A 14524-nucleotide genomic window follows, 5' to 3' on the forward strand; every position below is an offset into this window, starting at 1 on the left:
AACACAACACCAATCTAATCACCACAATCCAATGCCATCCATCAAGTTTCAGAAGGTTTAGGCTGCCTGCTGGTGGTTTTCTGGTGCAGAATTGCAATGTTTGCAATTTCGCGAGTGCGAGATTGTTGCTGCACGACGCGAACGTGGCGAAAAACCAGCAAAATCCGCGAACAGACCGATTCTGGGCCCCCTGGGCATGATAAAATCACAGCACACTGGGTGCAGGCCTATGGCACAAAGCACACAAACTGGCTTAAAAATGGCCCCTAGACCCCCACCCACACGGGACCAGGCAATAAAATGGCCCCCACCCACATAGCAAGCCCCCAACACCACCCCAAAAAGTTGTAAAACACACAAAAATCACAACAATCCAATGCCATCCATGCCCTGGCCAGAATAATGTTAAAATTCAAGAAAACAGTTGTATCATACATGCACCCATAACTAAGCCTGGTAGTTTTCAATTCATGTGCAGAATTGTAATTTTTACTATTTCGCGAGTGCGAGATTGTTGCTGCGCGGGACGCGAGCAGTGTAAAAAAATTTTTTTTAAATCCGATTTTCGGGTAATCCGCTGGAGTTCTAGGCCCCCTGGGCATATCAAAGCAATCAGAGCAGACTGGGTGGCCCGATTGACCCCATCCACATGGCCAGGACCTGCAGGACCATGCCTCAAAATGGCCTCCCACCAACATAGCCAGCCCCCAAACCCACCCCAAAAAGTCGAAAAACATAAAACACACACAAAAATCACCTCAAACAAACAACATCAACTTATCAACTTACTTGTAAAATCAAATGTCGAATCAAAAAGTAATCCAAAAGGCCTCAAAGCCAAATCTCCAGCAGCATCCACAAAAAGTAATCCTTCCCAGTCAAGATCGAATTCAAAGTGGCCAGGAAATGGAGTAAGCAATGGGAGGAGCTTGCTGGACAGGAACAGGAAATTGGAGACTGGGTCACTTCCTTCACCCCTCCCCAATTGTAATTTTTGTAATTTCGTGAGTGCGAGATTGTTGCTGCCCGCGCCGCGGCCCGCGAGCAGTGCGAACACAAGCAAAAAATCCGCAACGCGCGGATCAGCGTATTTTTCGCTACATCCACGAGAGTTCGCGGATTGCGGACTCACCGAAAATCCGAAAATCCGCGAACGTAGCGGATTTTACGCCCATGCTTACTTTGGAACAGGTGATCAATGGGTCCCTCAGGTCAGCGGTCGTGCCTACAGCCTAGAAACAGGCCAGGGTGATACCGCTGCTCAAAAAACCTTCCTTAGACCCAATAGAGCCAGAAAGCTTCTGGCCAATTTCCCTTTCACCCTGGGCTGCAAAGATCACGGAGGCCTACGTTAACTCTCTCCTCTCGAAACACCTAAACTCCAACAACAGGCTCGACCCTTGGTGTTCGCCCTGGCCACAGCACAGAGTCGGCACTCTTGGCCATGACTGACCATCTCTGGAAAGCTCTAGACGCTGGGCAGACGTCGGCACTGATCCTTCTGGATCGTAGTGCCGCATTTAACACAGTGTCTCACTCCATTTTGCTACGACGCCTGGAGGAGGCTGGAGTCATTGGCTCAGCCTTAAAATGGCTGGCATCCTTCAGTGCGGACAGGGTGTTTCAGGTGATAGCTCCCTCCTTTACCTCTAACATCCTTCCTATATGTCAAGGGGTCACACAGGGCTCTTCCCTGAGCCCTCTGCTTTTCAATCTTTACGTTCCAGCTCTGGCCGGAGTAGCCAAGTGCAGCAGGCTGGCCATGGTCTCCTATGCCGACGACACACAGTTGGCGGTGGCTCTCTCGAGCGACTCCAAGCAGGACGCCATGAAATTTCAGGGTGATCTTGCGGCAGTTGCCGGGTGGATGACCGCCAACTGCCTCCAACTGAATGCCAACAATTCAGAGGTGTTGTTGGTGGGAAAGGATCATGGTCTTTGGAATAAGCTCTGGTGGCCCAAGAGCCTAGGCACTGCCCCCGCCCCCAAGCAAGCAGTGAACAATTTAGGGGTCTGGATGGATGCCTCACTTAACTTTCAGACTCAAACTAAAAAGGTGACGGGAACCTGCTTTGGTTTGTTGCAAGGACTCAAGCCCATCCTGGGCTTCTTTGATACTCCTACCAGGCAGATTATCATCCAGGCCCTGATTATGTCATTACTTAACTACACTAGGTCACTGTACCAGGGAGCGAACAAGTCAGAAATACAGAGGCTACAGAGAGTTCAGAATGCGGTCGCAAGATCTCTCCTAGGTCTTCATAGAGCCTGCTCAGTGACAAGCGCGATTTGCAGTTTCCACTGGTTACTTGTGGTCAGGCGAATTGAGTATAAGGCTCTCTGATAGCCTTCAAAACCCTGGAACTGGCATCTCTGGAAATCCTGACAGACCTGCTGCTACCCTATGTCTCTGCCCGGCAGCTTCACTCCATGGACAACACCTGGTGGTGGTCCCCTGAGTCAGGAGGGTTTGTGCCGGAGCGGCAATCCTTTGGAATTCATTGCCCGCTCACATTCGGGGGCTCAATAATTTCCTCAAATTCAGGAAAACCATAAAAACCTTTCTTTTCCCCTCTCTGTAGGTGTCCCTTGGCCCTTTCCGAGTTCGTTCACCTCACTGCTGTTCAGCGCCGGGAAGCCTCTTTGCCGGGGCAGCTGTCGCGCTCTATAAAAACTCTAACATAACATAACAAAGTGCAAATAGGATTAGGAGTGTAAGGCCATCCCCCCCTAGTTGCAAAGATATGTATCCATGGTTTGTGGCCACCACTGATCAAAAACCGACAACCAATTTGCGGTGGTGTCTGATTCGCAAAGAAGAAGCTGGCCGGAGGATTACTGCATGTCCCACAATGTCCTCCCAAACTGAAACTATTTTTTTAAGCAGCAGCAAAACAAAACGTTGGCAAAAAATGAGGCCACCATCTCCGCATTCACAGCCACGGAGGGGTTGCAGATAGACTCCTGCCTCATTAATAGTCATGATGCAGGAGGGTTTTTGCTTCCTGCAATGAGGATTTTGTAATAGGACCTAATACTACTTAAGTCACATTGCAAAATGTTGCACTGGTCACAAACCAGTCAATGTGTCCTTCATACTGACAGCTCAGATTGGTTCTGTTTTAAAGCTGACGCTCTCTTACTAATGACACGTTTACACTAACCTTTTACAAGGATGATTGTCAGCCCTCTCTATAAGTATTCCACAATCCGAACTCCTTACATGGCACTCATCAAATTACTGAAGTGCGTAAAGGAAACCCACATCCTGTTGTAGTCCTTGGGATATTGAGGGCTGTGGAGGATGTCCTGTTACAGTGGTCATGGCTCATGGGAAATAATTCTCAGAATCCTCCCTCTGAATAATTAAGGAGATAATGTATTTCCAGGGCTTATTTTAGAACTTACATTGGCAGTCATTCACTGACTGATTGGTTTGAGATCTTCTTGCTAATGTAGAAACAGATGATGTGTCGGATTATCAGCATCCAGCTTTTTGGCCTCTCTTGAAAAGACGAATGAAGTTCTAAACAGAAGGGAAAGGACTGTTCCTGCTGCATAGAGGCTGGGACAGTCAAAAAATGAATAAGGCGAGCCGAGCCAAGACTCTGGCTCGGACCTTTACCCTGTGCACGAGCTGAGCCCTGAAAATACGTGCTTTCTAAAACATACAAAAGACAATGCAAAATATAACAGAATCTATTCTAAATTTAAAAAGTGTATTTCTTTAACATGTGGAAGCTTTTACATTAATAGTGCATATTACAGCACTGCACTGAGAAGTACTTCATAAAATTGATAGTTTTGTACAACTGGTAGTCTGAACTCACATATTTGAAGCTGCTTTCGAAGGCGATAATGAAGAAAAAAGGGTTTTGGTGAAGTAAAATGTTTGCCTAAGATCACCCAGTTTCAGAGGGGAAGCCGTGATTTATCGAGGTTTTCTGGTTTCACTTTGTACCAATCAGCCAATAAAGTAGAATCTCTTTGTCTTTCCTTAAGATAAGTCTTTGTTTTTACCTTTGAGGGAACTTTATAAATATAGTGCGAACCCGACCAGACGTTATTGGAGCGGCTTACATGAGCACCAGTTACATTACACAAGGAAAAATGCATTGTTCCTAGGCACAGAGATTTAGGGGCATATTTACAATATTTGGCGTAGGGCAGCACCAAAGGCCTTCTAGCTGTGCTGCCCTATGTCGAAAGAAAATGGTAAAAAGTGACGCACTGATGTGATAAAGATCAATTCAAAACGGTCAGGCGGTTCAGTTGATGTTTCCTAAGTTAAATTTGCCCAGCGTAAAACGCCTCTAATACCATACGAAGTTATCCAATAAAGAGGCAGGCGCTGGAGACAGGAAGACAGGAAACAAGTTTTATTCCGACGGATCAGAACACGTCAGATCGGACAACAAGGTATCGTCTCGAGGTGCTCTCCCAGCCTCTCTGTGGCCTGGTCTTTTATACACTGGTTTAAGACATGTGAACGTTCTTTATTACAACAAAGACATTGTGAAGTATGAGGATGACATCCCCGGCACCCCCCCAGTTCCGGCCCATTCCAACACATGACAACAGTAGAGGCCCTTAGCCCTCATACAATGGGAGGGGGCTATCACGCAGCTGAGTGTTCTGCCGATTCCTTTGGGATGTGTGCGCCTGATCGAATCTCAGGGGTGCGGAGGTCATGATCAATAGTGGCTCCTTTCAAGAGAGGCGAGTGCATACAGTAGTGGGCAATAAACTGTATCCTCAGGCTAAGGGATGACCAGCGGTTCGTACAGGCAATCGGGCTCAGAGGAAGGGGTCATCAAAGGAGAGATATTCATGAAAGGAAGGATCGGTGTGGACAATCGAGCGTGGAGGCAGGGTTTATCCACAGAGGGGTATTCATGGAAGGAGAGGAGGTGCTGATCAGGCGCGGGGTGTGATTCATTCATGAAAGCGTCATGCAGAAGGAGAAGGGTTCATGACTTGTGCATGTGAGAGCGGGGGCGGTCAGGGTGCATGGGGGATGCTTGCAGGGTCAGGGAAGTGTGCTGACGGATGATCGTGAACAGGGAGACCATGGTACCTAAAATGGCTGTCGTGTATGTTCATACGTGAGTCTGCAAGATGGCGTAGATGATGTTCAATACACGAACTAAAATTCCACAGTCCTCCCTTTTAACATGTCTCGCCAGCTTGTCAGTTCGGATCGATCCCCATGAGACCTCGCACCTCTATCTCGTATAGGGGACTCATGTGCTCAGTTTTAAAGTCCAAAGTCTTAGGGCACATACAGTTGGAAACGAGTGAACACAGAGATGGCAAACATTGAATACCCAAGCAACACCCACATAGCATCATGATTGGTATCAATATAAACGTAAACAATCTCCATCCCCAGTCCTTTAAAGTGTCCCAGAACCAGCCTCCAAGCGACCATCCTTCCTGCTCCTGGTGAACCTCCGAGGACAGTCTGTGGAGGTGTTCGATTGCTTTGTAGACTGAAGGTGAGTTATCTGGCACGTAGGTGCAACAGCTGGAGCCGATGATGCGGCATGCACCTCCACGGTCGGCCAGAATCACATCTAGAACAAGGCGGTTTTGGAGAGCCACCAGGCGGACTGCCTGAAGCTCAGCCGTGTTGTTAGCGAGGATGCCAGCCGTGATGTTAATGGTTGTTTCTATTGCCTGAGTTAGGTGTCGGATAGCGCGGCTGTTTGCCATTGGGCCCCACAGAGGAACAAGTCCCTTTGCTGCATCTAGGAACTGTACTCCGGTGGAGTCGGCTTGTTCAACATCTCCGGCGCGCTTTTGCCGGTGGTGGTAGGCTGAGGCTACATACGTGGGAGGAAGAATGAAGGCGATGTAGCACGTACCCCTCCAACCTTTCGGGAGCCAGGTGTAAGCTTTGGTGCCACAAACAAAGTACATATTCGGCGAAGCAACAAAGGAAGGAGGATCAACTGAGACCAATGTTCTGGTGATGCGGCAGGAACTGTGACCCACCAGCTGCGTTCCCTGGCCTTCGAGGCATACGAGTCCTGTGACATTGATGACAGACAGGGCCACGGTCAGGGTGGCAGCTGTTTGCTTCATCAGGTGGGAGAAGGTGGGTCTGGCTGGATTGTGGAGCACTTGCATTTCGACTCTTTCTTTGGCCGGGATGTTCGCAAGGAAGGCTGAACCTGACAGCACAGGACAAAAGGGGGCAGACGTCTTTCCTGTTTTGTTCAGCCAGAATCCATAGTAGAAGTGTGATACTGTTTGACCTGAAGCGGCGTTGTCCTTGTGGCTTTCCTGCAAGAGGATCAACCAGGCGAGGCAGGAGCCGTGAACTGAGAAAGGAGAAGGGATGAAAGGTATAGAGTGTTCGGTGGCATGCGGGAGCAACCCGCAGATCCAGCAGTTCGTGGCATTTGTAGCAAGGTTGTGCTGGTGCAGCAGTTGCACGAAGGAATTGTTCCAGAACTCCCTACGCCTCTCTCGGAGCTGAGGCGAAAGGGGAATCAAATGATGCTCTTTCACGGTGTTTGGCTGTACAGTGGCCAGCAACATCTGGTGAGCGGGTGTGCTTTCCTCCAGGATCCAGAAGGAAGTCATGAGGAGGAGGCAAAAGAGGAAGACAATGAAGAAAGCGATTGTCTTTGATTTGTGCAAATTATCAGTCTTTGGGTTCCTGTAGTGGGTATTTCCTGTTGCTTCCGACGTCTTCTTATCTGGCGCTGTTAAAACTAAGGTCTATGGACAATCGATATTTGCCCGGCGGTATCGCCTCTTTAACCCACGAAATATTAATCAATGAAGAGGCAGGCGCTGGAGACTGGAAGGCAGGAAACAAGGTTTATTCTCTCCGGAGGAGAACACATCAGTTCAGACAGCAGGTATCGTCATGAGGTGCTCTAACCGCATCTCTGAGGCCTGGCCTCTTATACACAGTTAAATGAATTTTATTGCAGGTAACACAGTCTTGTAATGCTTTGAAGTATGAAAGGACATCCTCTGAATCTCCCCTACAGGCCCGTTCCCACACACATTTACAGTTGAAGTCCCCACCCCGGTCACAACAGGTGATGATTATCGCGCAGCTGGACATTCCGCCGATTCACGGAATGTGGGGGTTTGATCGGATCTCATGGGGTGGGGGCCTTGATCAACTCGGGGGTCCTTTGATGAGGGAAGCTTTCTACTGTACGGGGAGGGGCAATAAACAGTATCGGCACAGCTAGGTGTCGGCCTGGGAAAGAGGAAGACAAACGGGCACACAGGAAAGGGGGTTGGTATCAAAGGGCCTGGGACCATGAAAAGGAACGAAGGGAGGTGTCGCGCTGGGAACAGGATGGGGTTCTGAGGCAGAGCTGCGTTGAAGGGGGGGTTTATGACCCAAGGCATGTGAGTGTGGGGGTTGTCAGCGTGCGGTCTTTGCGAGGGCGAAGGGCCATGCTGGGGGGGGCCAGTGGTGTGCAGAGGGCGGTTCTGATCGAGGCACCTAAAATGGCGGGTGCGCACGACAAAAAGTGTGGCATCAGGGGAAAAGGCAAGATGGCGCAGATAATGTTTACCAAACCGTACTAATTTTCCACAGTCCTCCCTTTAACATATCCAAGACATCTTGCTGGCCTATTTCCTATATGTCTACTGTGGTGATCATAAGCAAAGAAATAGGAACCCAGGTGAAGGAATTATAAACATTACATTTAAAATCTTTTCGTCTTAGGAGGCGGGTCTATCGAAAAACTCGTTTGCAGGAAAGTCATAGTAATGCAATATCGGGTAAAAAATCTGTAGTGAGAGCATCGAGTACATTTCATAGATACTTATATTCATTTGGAATGTGAACTGATAGGTTATTACGTATGTAAATTCTGTTCATTTTTAGTTGGAGCATAATCAATACAATGGTGGCTGGGAGAGAAATGAGACGTAGTAAAAACAATAATCAGAGGCGCCATTGTTCGAAGGGGAGGTCCTATTGTCATGGACCGTTATTAGTGAGTTCTCAGCATTCTTTGTTGTCTTCTGTTGGCACGGTGGAGCGATGAGTCCAGCTCTCTTCTGAGCTCCGCGTTGCAGGGCATGACCTTTTCCTCGCTTTCCTGGTCAAAAAGGTCCTTTTCGCCCTGTGTCCTTTGGAGTCGATTGTCAAAAAGTTCAGGTGGAAGAAGAGTGTGCGTAAGTAGTCCATAGGGTAGGTCGGAGAAAAAGGGGGGATGGAGCAGGGCCAAATCGGGAACAGACCAGGGGGGCGGAAAATTTCAGGTAGGCGGGCTCATGACCGAATTCAGAGAGCGGGGACTTTTCGGCACACGTTGAACATTGAGCAGGGGCATCAGGTCAGCCCTTTCCTCTCATTTTGTTGGAAACAGTGCCTCGTCCTGCAACTCCTTTCTGTCGCGGTCTCGCCTTGGCCAATGTCGCAGATGTTCTACGATCTGTAGTCAGGCCACGTGCTCCCACATCCGGTCTCTCTTTCCTCCGACAGCGGTACCCTTAAATGAGTTTGAAAAGACAGTCTTTAGAGAATTGGCAGAGGAAGGTAATCACATAAGTCTATTTCTCTCCCAGCTCCAAGCAAATAAGAAACATCCGTTACATTGGGGTTCACAACCATCATATAAATAATTGATGATGGGCTTGTTGGATTTCCTATAACTTTCCTTCGTAACTATTTCTTTGGTGCTTGTTGGCGTTACATTCATTGTCGTGGTACGAAATCTGGTACCTATTCATCGCATTTTGTGTATTACAGTTACGTCAGTTCTTCTGACTGAGACCCACCTTCCTAGTACGAGCCTTACAAAGCTATACCGTTGTCCAGGGCTTTATATTTTTCGAAAAAAAGTGCAACGTGCTATCACCATGGTCTGATGGGTATCTTTCTGAGGGACGAACATAGGCTAAACAATTTTCCATTTTATAAATACATCCTACCTTTCAGCTAAACATTTTCCTTCACCAGGGTTCATCGTAACAATTCCTTCATTTCGGTCTAATCTTAACCTTTGCAGAACATCATTCTAATTCCTACATAGTCTCTTACAACCTGACTACTTCATAAAAGGAAAACGGGGGAGGGCTTGCGATAACTATTTGATTCCCTTTTATTTGTTTGGGCATTGAGATAGTTCAGGACGGGGAAGGTCGTGTTACCTGAGGCATTTTTATCATAGTAGCCACTGACATGTAGTTCCCTTAATATGGGCCAGATGGGGGAACCTCAGTCGTCTTACCTGTCCTTTCCCTTTCGGTCGATTTTTAGGTTTCATCAATATTTAGTAGAAAGGAGAGGTAGTAACATGGCATCAAAGTGAATTTATCTGAGACAAATTTGTGCAAATACTTGTGGTATTTGGAGCCAATTGGGTGGTGGTTTGCCAATTTGGAGTCAGTCGTTAGGGAGAGTGAGAGTGTGGGAGAGAGAGAGAGAGAGAGAGAGAGAGAGTGAGAGTGAGAGAGAGAGAGAGAGAGAGAGAGAGAGAGAGAGAGAGAGAGAGAGAGAGAGAGAGAGAGAGAGAGAGAGAGAGAGAGAGAGAGAGAGAGAGAGAGAGATGTGCCACAATAGGCTAAATAGTACACGTGCGACATGGGGGGGTGGCCGTGTATTAAGATAGGCTATTCAGCGCATTACACAACATAAGACATTACGGGTCCGTGTTAGAATTTCGAAAACATGCAGTTTGGGACGGACGAGCATTAGGCAGGGTAGAGGGGACATGCTTTGAGTAAAAGACACCATTGTATCGCACTTCTCGCACTCTCGGTCCTCCGATCAGTCAAGTCAGCGTCTCAGTCGCCCAAAAACATTTTCTCATAGATTCAGACATACGTGACACGTGCCCATTCACGCAACACGGCATAGGTTCAGACATACGTGACACGTGCCCATTCACGCAACACGGATTAGGGGTGACCGTGTTTTATCATATTATACAACTTTTTAGCTCTTTCGTTACAAGAGCAGCTTGTGGGTGTGCTGAGGTGCCATCTGGCAACGTTAGTCCCCTTCGTGTATCAGACATGGCGGAGCTTCAGATCTTCACCGTACCTTGGTCGTGATCCCCAGTGTAACCTGTAGGGGGAGGAAAAGAGGGGAAGGGAGGGGGACAACATTCGCGCATTTCAAATGCATGGGCACGAAAGTTCTTTACTTACCTCATACTCGTCTTGTCTCCTCGGGATAGAATCCCTGGGGTCTTGGTTTCTGAAGCCAGGGGGGGGGGGGGAAAGGGGCAGTGTGTCCTTATAGGTCGCGTGTAGGGAAACGTTAAAAAAATCAGGGGCTCTTAGTGCGGGGTATCTAGTTGGTAGATGTATCTAGCTATCGGGGCCCTTAAATCTTTTCCAATGCTGTGATGGTCTAAGGCATACCAGCTCTTCGGCCAACTCTGTTCCCTAGTACCTTTGAGTGTCGTACCTTCATAACGTTCTATCATTTACACCGCTTCACTTTACCCGTCCTCAGAAGTCGAGGTCCTTCTCCGTGCGTTAGTTCCTGAGCCAGTCGCATACTTAGAGGCAGGGTATCGTGTCGTAGATTCGATCCTTCATCCGGGGCTGGGCACCCATCTTTCGATAACCTTAAAAAGAGAACAAAGCAGGGTGCACAAAAAAACTCTCCCGCTGATCCCACATTTTACAAAAAGCATGCAATACCCATTTCATAGTTTGGAAAACCTTTATTTGCACAATCGTTCAGCATGTTGATATGACAGTGTGATCTCGGTTGGCCGGACACGGTAATGGCTAAAGTGCGTACAGTAGGGGGCTATTTTGCAGTATTGGGAATATTAAGAATATTAAAAAGGTTTATTCATTCATTTGCAGGGGACTAAAACGTCTATCGATTAGTTGAGGGATCAAGGGGCATTCATTTCATAGTTGGCAGTACAGTTGGACTAGTTGCAATCAAATTTCCTATATGTATACCGTGTGCGTGTGTCGTAAGCGAGGTTATGTATCGGCTACAATAAACATCATAATAAATTGTACGTTTGAAAAAAACATTTTTCACGGGGCCCTTTTACATGTTCGTCGAGTGAACCCTCCCTCTTTTTCGTCAAGTGTACAAAGGATCATATACATATTTCAGAACATCGAGTCTTTTTAGCTAAAAACACCACGAGGCGTTCGCAAGTTCTCATTGATTCCGGCGCCATTTTGGGCGGGGCCGGGTTAGTCCGGAAGTAGCATCAGGGAAAAAATGTTTCCTACAACCGGCAGTTGGACCAGAGTCCTTTTCGGCAGTTCAAGAATTCATGCTAACAGAAGGAGTGGCTATATCATGCTTATTTCGTTAGCGATCAAGGCAGTTGTTCCTCACTGGGAGCCTGTAGGAGCCGAGGGCTCCTGGGACTTTTGTAGAATCTTCAACGCTGTGGAGATGCTGTCGGAGGTGGGGGCTCGTGCCCCGGTGGGCAAGCGTCCGAGTTACGTTGCTGGTCAAAGTTACTCTAGCGGCCTAGACCCGCCTTCCAGGGGGCCCAGACGCCATTTTGAGGCCCTGCAGCAGCCGCCCTTCGTCGAGTCTGCAAGAGTGGAGGAGACCCTTTGGAGTGAAAAGAAATGGAACTCTGTGTCGTTGGAGCAGGACATTTGGCTAGGGTGCAGCTGTGGCGTCCCCACCTGGGGGGGCGAGGGAGACTCGTTCGCGCCGTCTCCCTCTCCCGGTGCACCCCACGCTGCTCTCTTTCATGGGCATGCATGATGGCCACTCCACATCCCGTGTTCCTCAAGTCCCATGTCCAGTGCTGCGGAAGTATGGCCACCTGCGGTGCATGTTCGGTGCTGTGCAAGTATTGGCGCAGCCGTTGTGTGTTCGGTGCTGCGCAAGTATGGGCACCGTTGCATGTTCGGTGCTGCGCAAGTATTGGCACCGTTGCATGTTCAGTGCTGCGCTAGTATTGGCGCCGCCCGGCTGGAGGATTTCGGCGCCGGGCCGGGGGCTGGGAGGCCTCCTATCCGTGGAGGTGGGAGAGGCTCGTCCGCGTCGCCTCTCCCTCCCAGCCCAACCTGGACAAATTTCTGCAGAGGTATTTGTGATGGCCGGACTGGGGCTGGGAAGCCTCCTACCTGTGGAGGTGGGAGAGGCTCGTCCGCGTCGCCTCTCCCTCCCAGCCCAACCTGGACTAATTTTCGCGGAGGTATGTACAAGACATCCCCCCCCCCAGAGTTGTCGCAGCCATTATTCAAGAAAGAAGTGGCGCCTGGCGTGTTGCTGCTGCCATTACGGAGGAGAAAAGAAAGAGGTGTCCCGTCCGTCTCTGGGCCGGGCTTCCGGTGGATGTCGGCCGGACGCCCCTTGCTCTGGCCCCATGAACGGGTTCCTTGGCTCATCGGCTGCAGCCGGATCCAGTTGGCCCTAGTCCCCGGCCATTGGTGGCCGGACCGGGAGAGTATGTGGCGGGACTATCTGCAACTCTCACGTGCCACCTGTCTCTTCTCCGGCTCCACCCTATGTTACGATTTCCTGGCCGACTGTTGGCAGCAGGACCCGCCTTATATGGGTTGCTGCCGGCTGGGCGTAGCCGCAACCCTGCCCCACCTTGGAAGTTTCCAGAGTGGGGGGGGCTGATGTTCTGCTGACTTTCATTTTCTACAGTTTACCGTTCTTGTTTCTAACGTTTCCTGTTGTTAGGGCATTAATAGGTGTTATTATTACGTATTGTTATTGTTTCTTGCTCGTTATGTTAAATAAAAGTTCGTGTTCATCAGTGGCCTACTGATTTCGTTTTCCCATTCCTTTCTTTCCAGGTTGTTTCATGCTAAAGTTTCTGTTAACACAAGTTAAGTAACACGGAAACACAGGCAGAGGGATGACGTAGATTCATGCATCACGTACACACAAACTCAGACGGGGAGACAGTACAAGTATTATATACAAAGACCCAAGACAAACATAAAACAGTTATTGGCCATAATTATCTTTTTCTGTATGCGGCGCATACTTATTGTTCTGAGTTCTTTTTACCTGTTTCTTATCTTTTACAGAGTGGGGGGGGGCAGCCGAAAGTAATCAGTCCCATTGCACTCGAAGTTTGAGTTCGTTAATGGAATGTATACAAATCTGCCGAGACTACTCTGTGTATTGCTTCTATAGGTTCTCCGAAAAGGGTGGCTTTCTTTCTTTTTTTTTTTTGTTGGGGAACAGTAGTGGTAGTACGGGGCTCGTCGCCTGTTAATTTAGAGCTAGACTGGGTTTCCCGTCTTAGCGTTGTTTGATCTATGAGGACTCGAACATGTCGCTGAAATCGGCCTGGCGAAATCTGTGCCATCGGGCATAATCGAACGTGGTGGTTCTATCTGGCCTGTCCATGTCAGTCTGATTCATCTTTGTCTCGCGCCTTTTCCCTTTCTGCCGGCCTGTTATTCCTGTCGGCCCTCTGCTCCTACTCTCGTTCAGTAGAGTCGGACATTGGGCTTTCCAGTGCCTGGCATATTTACAAAAAGCACATTGGTTTTGCCCTAAGTCTGGTCGCCCTGTGCGCAGTGTCGGGGGATTACTTTCGGGTCGTTGTGTCCTGGGGTTGTCCTGTCGATATATTCCTTTACCTACTCTGTCCTCGTCTCTTTTCTTTCGTTGCATTGCTTCTTTGCGCCACATACCGAGACTGTCGAGCATAATAGGCGTTGTCTTATTATTACGAAGGGCTATTTCTAACGTTTCTATTTTATCAAGATCGAAGGATCCTATCAGTGGCCACTGTTTCTCTTGATTTTCTTTGGTATACCTGTGCCACAGTTTACTATAGGCTATGGTAACTAATCCATAGTTTATGAACATGTCTTTATTAGGGGTGCCTTCCAGCGGAGCTAGATGATCCACCTCTAATAAACGGTCCGGGCTGAACCAATTATCGACCAGTGGGGAGAAGACAGACATGACGGCTCGCGAAGAGGACAAAAAGTCAGCACTGCCTATCTTATCACTGCGTGCAAAGACTAGACAGAATATTTCTATTCTACGTTGTTTGCAGGCAGTGAATACCTCATGAACCAATATCAAAACAATAAATAAACGACCAGTGGGGAGAATAAGTAGATCCGCAAAAGTCTGCGTCCTCTACCCTTTCACTATCTGCAAAGGGGAACCTGTTCTTTCCTGTTTGTAGACAGAGAATCTCCAGAAAACAATCCACGAACAGTAGCTCGGGGTCAAAAAACAGTTAATCAGTGTGGGAGAGGGAATCTCCCGAAAACAATTCGTAAATAAATAATTAATCAGTGGGGGAGAAAGATAGGCACGCTGGCTGCGTTACTTATCCTTCACTGTTTGCAAAGAGAAAGAGCCTACTGTTTCTCCGTTTGCAGACAGTGAATCTCCAAATAGGTCAACAAAGAGTAATACTAGTATTTTCTGAACAATTAAACAACTGTTTCGCAATTCGTCGTGTCTACACGACCTTACCCGGACCGTATGGACAGTTTCTTATCTTCCGAATCCAGCGCCCGATCGTCCTCCTTTCCTTGTATTCCTCGCGGCACTCCTGATGGTTCCCAGTCAGGACCGTAGATCACTCGAGAGAGGTCTGTTCGGAGC

Source organism: Lissotriton helveticus, chromosome 2_1 (genome assembly GCF_964261635.1).
Source record: "Lissotriton helveticus chromosome 2_1, aLisHel1.1, whole genome shotgun sequence".
Classification (NCBI taxonomy): Eukaryota; Metazoa; Chordata; class Amphibia; order Caudata; family Salamandridae; genus Lissotriton; species Lissotriton helveticus.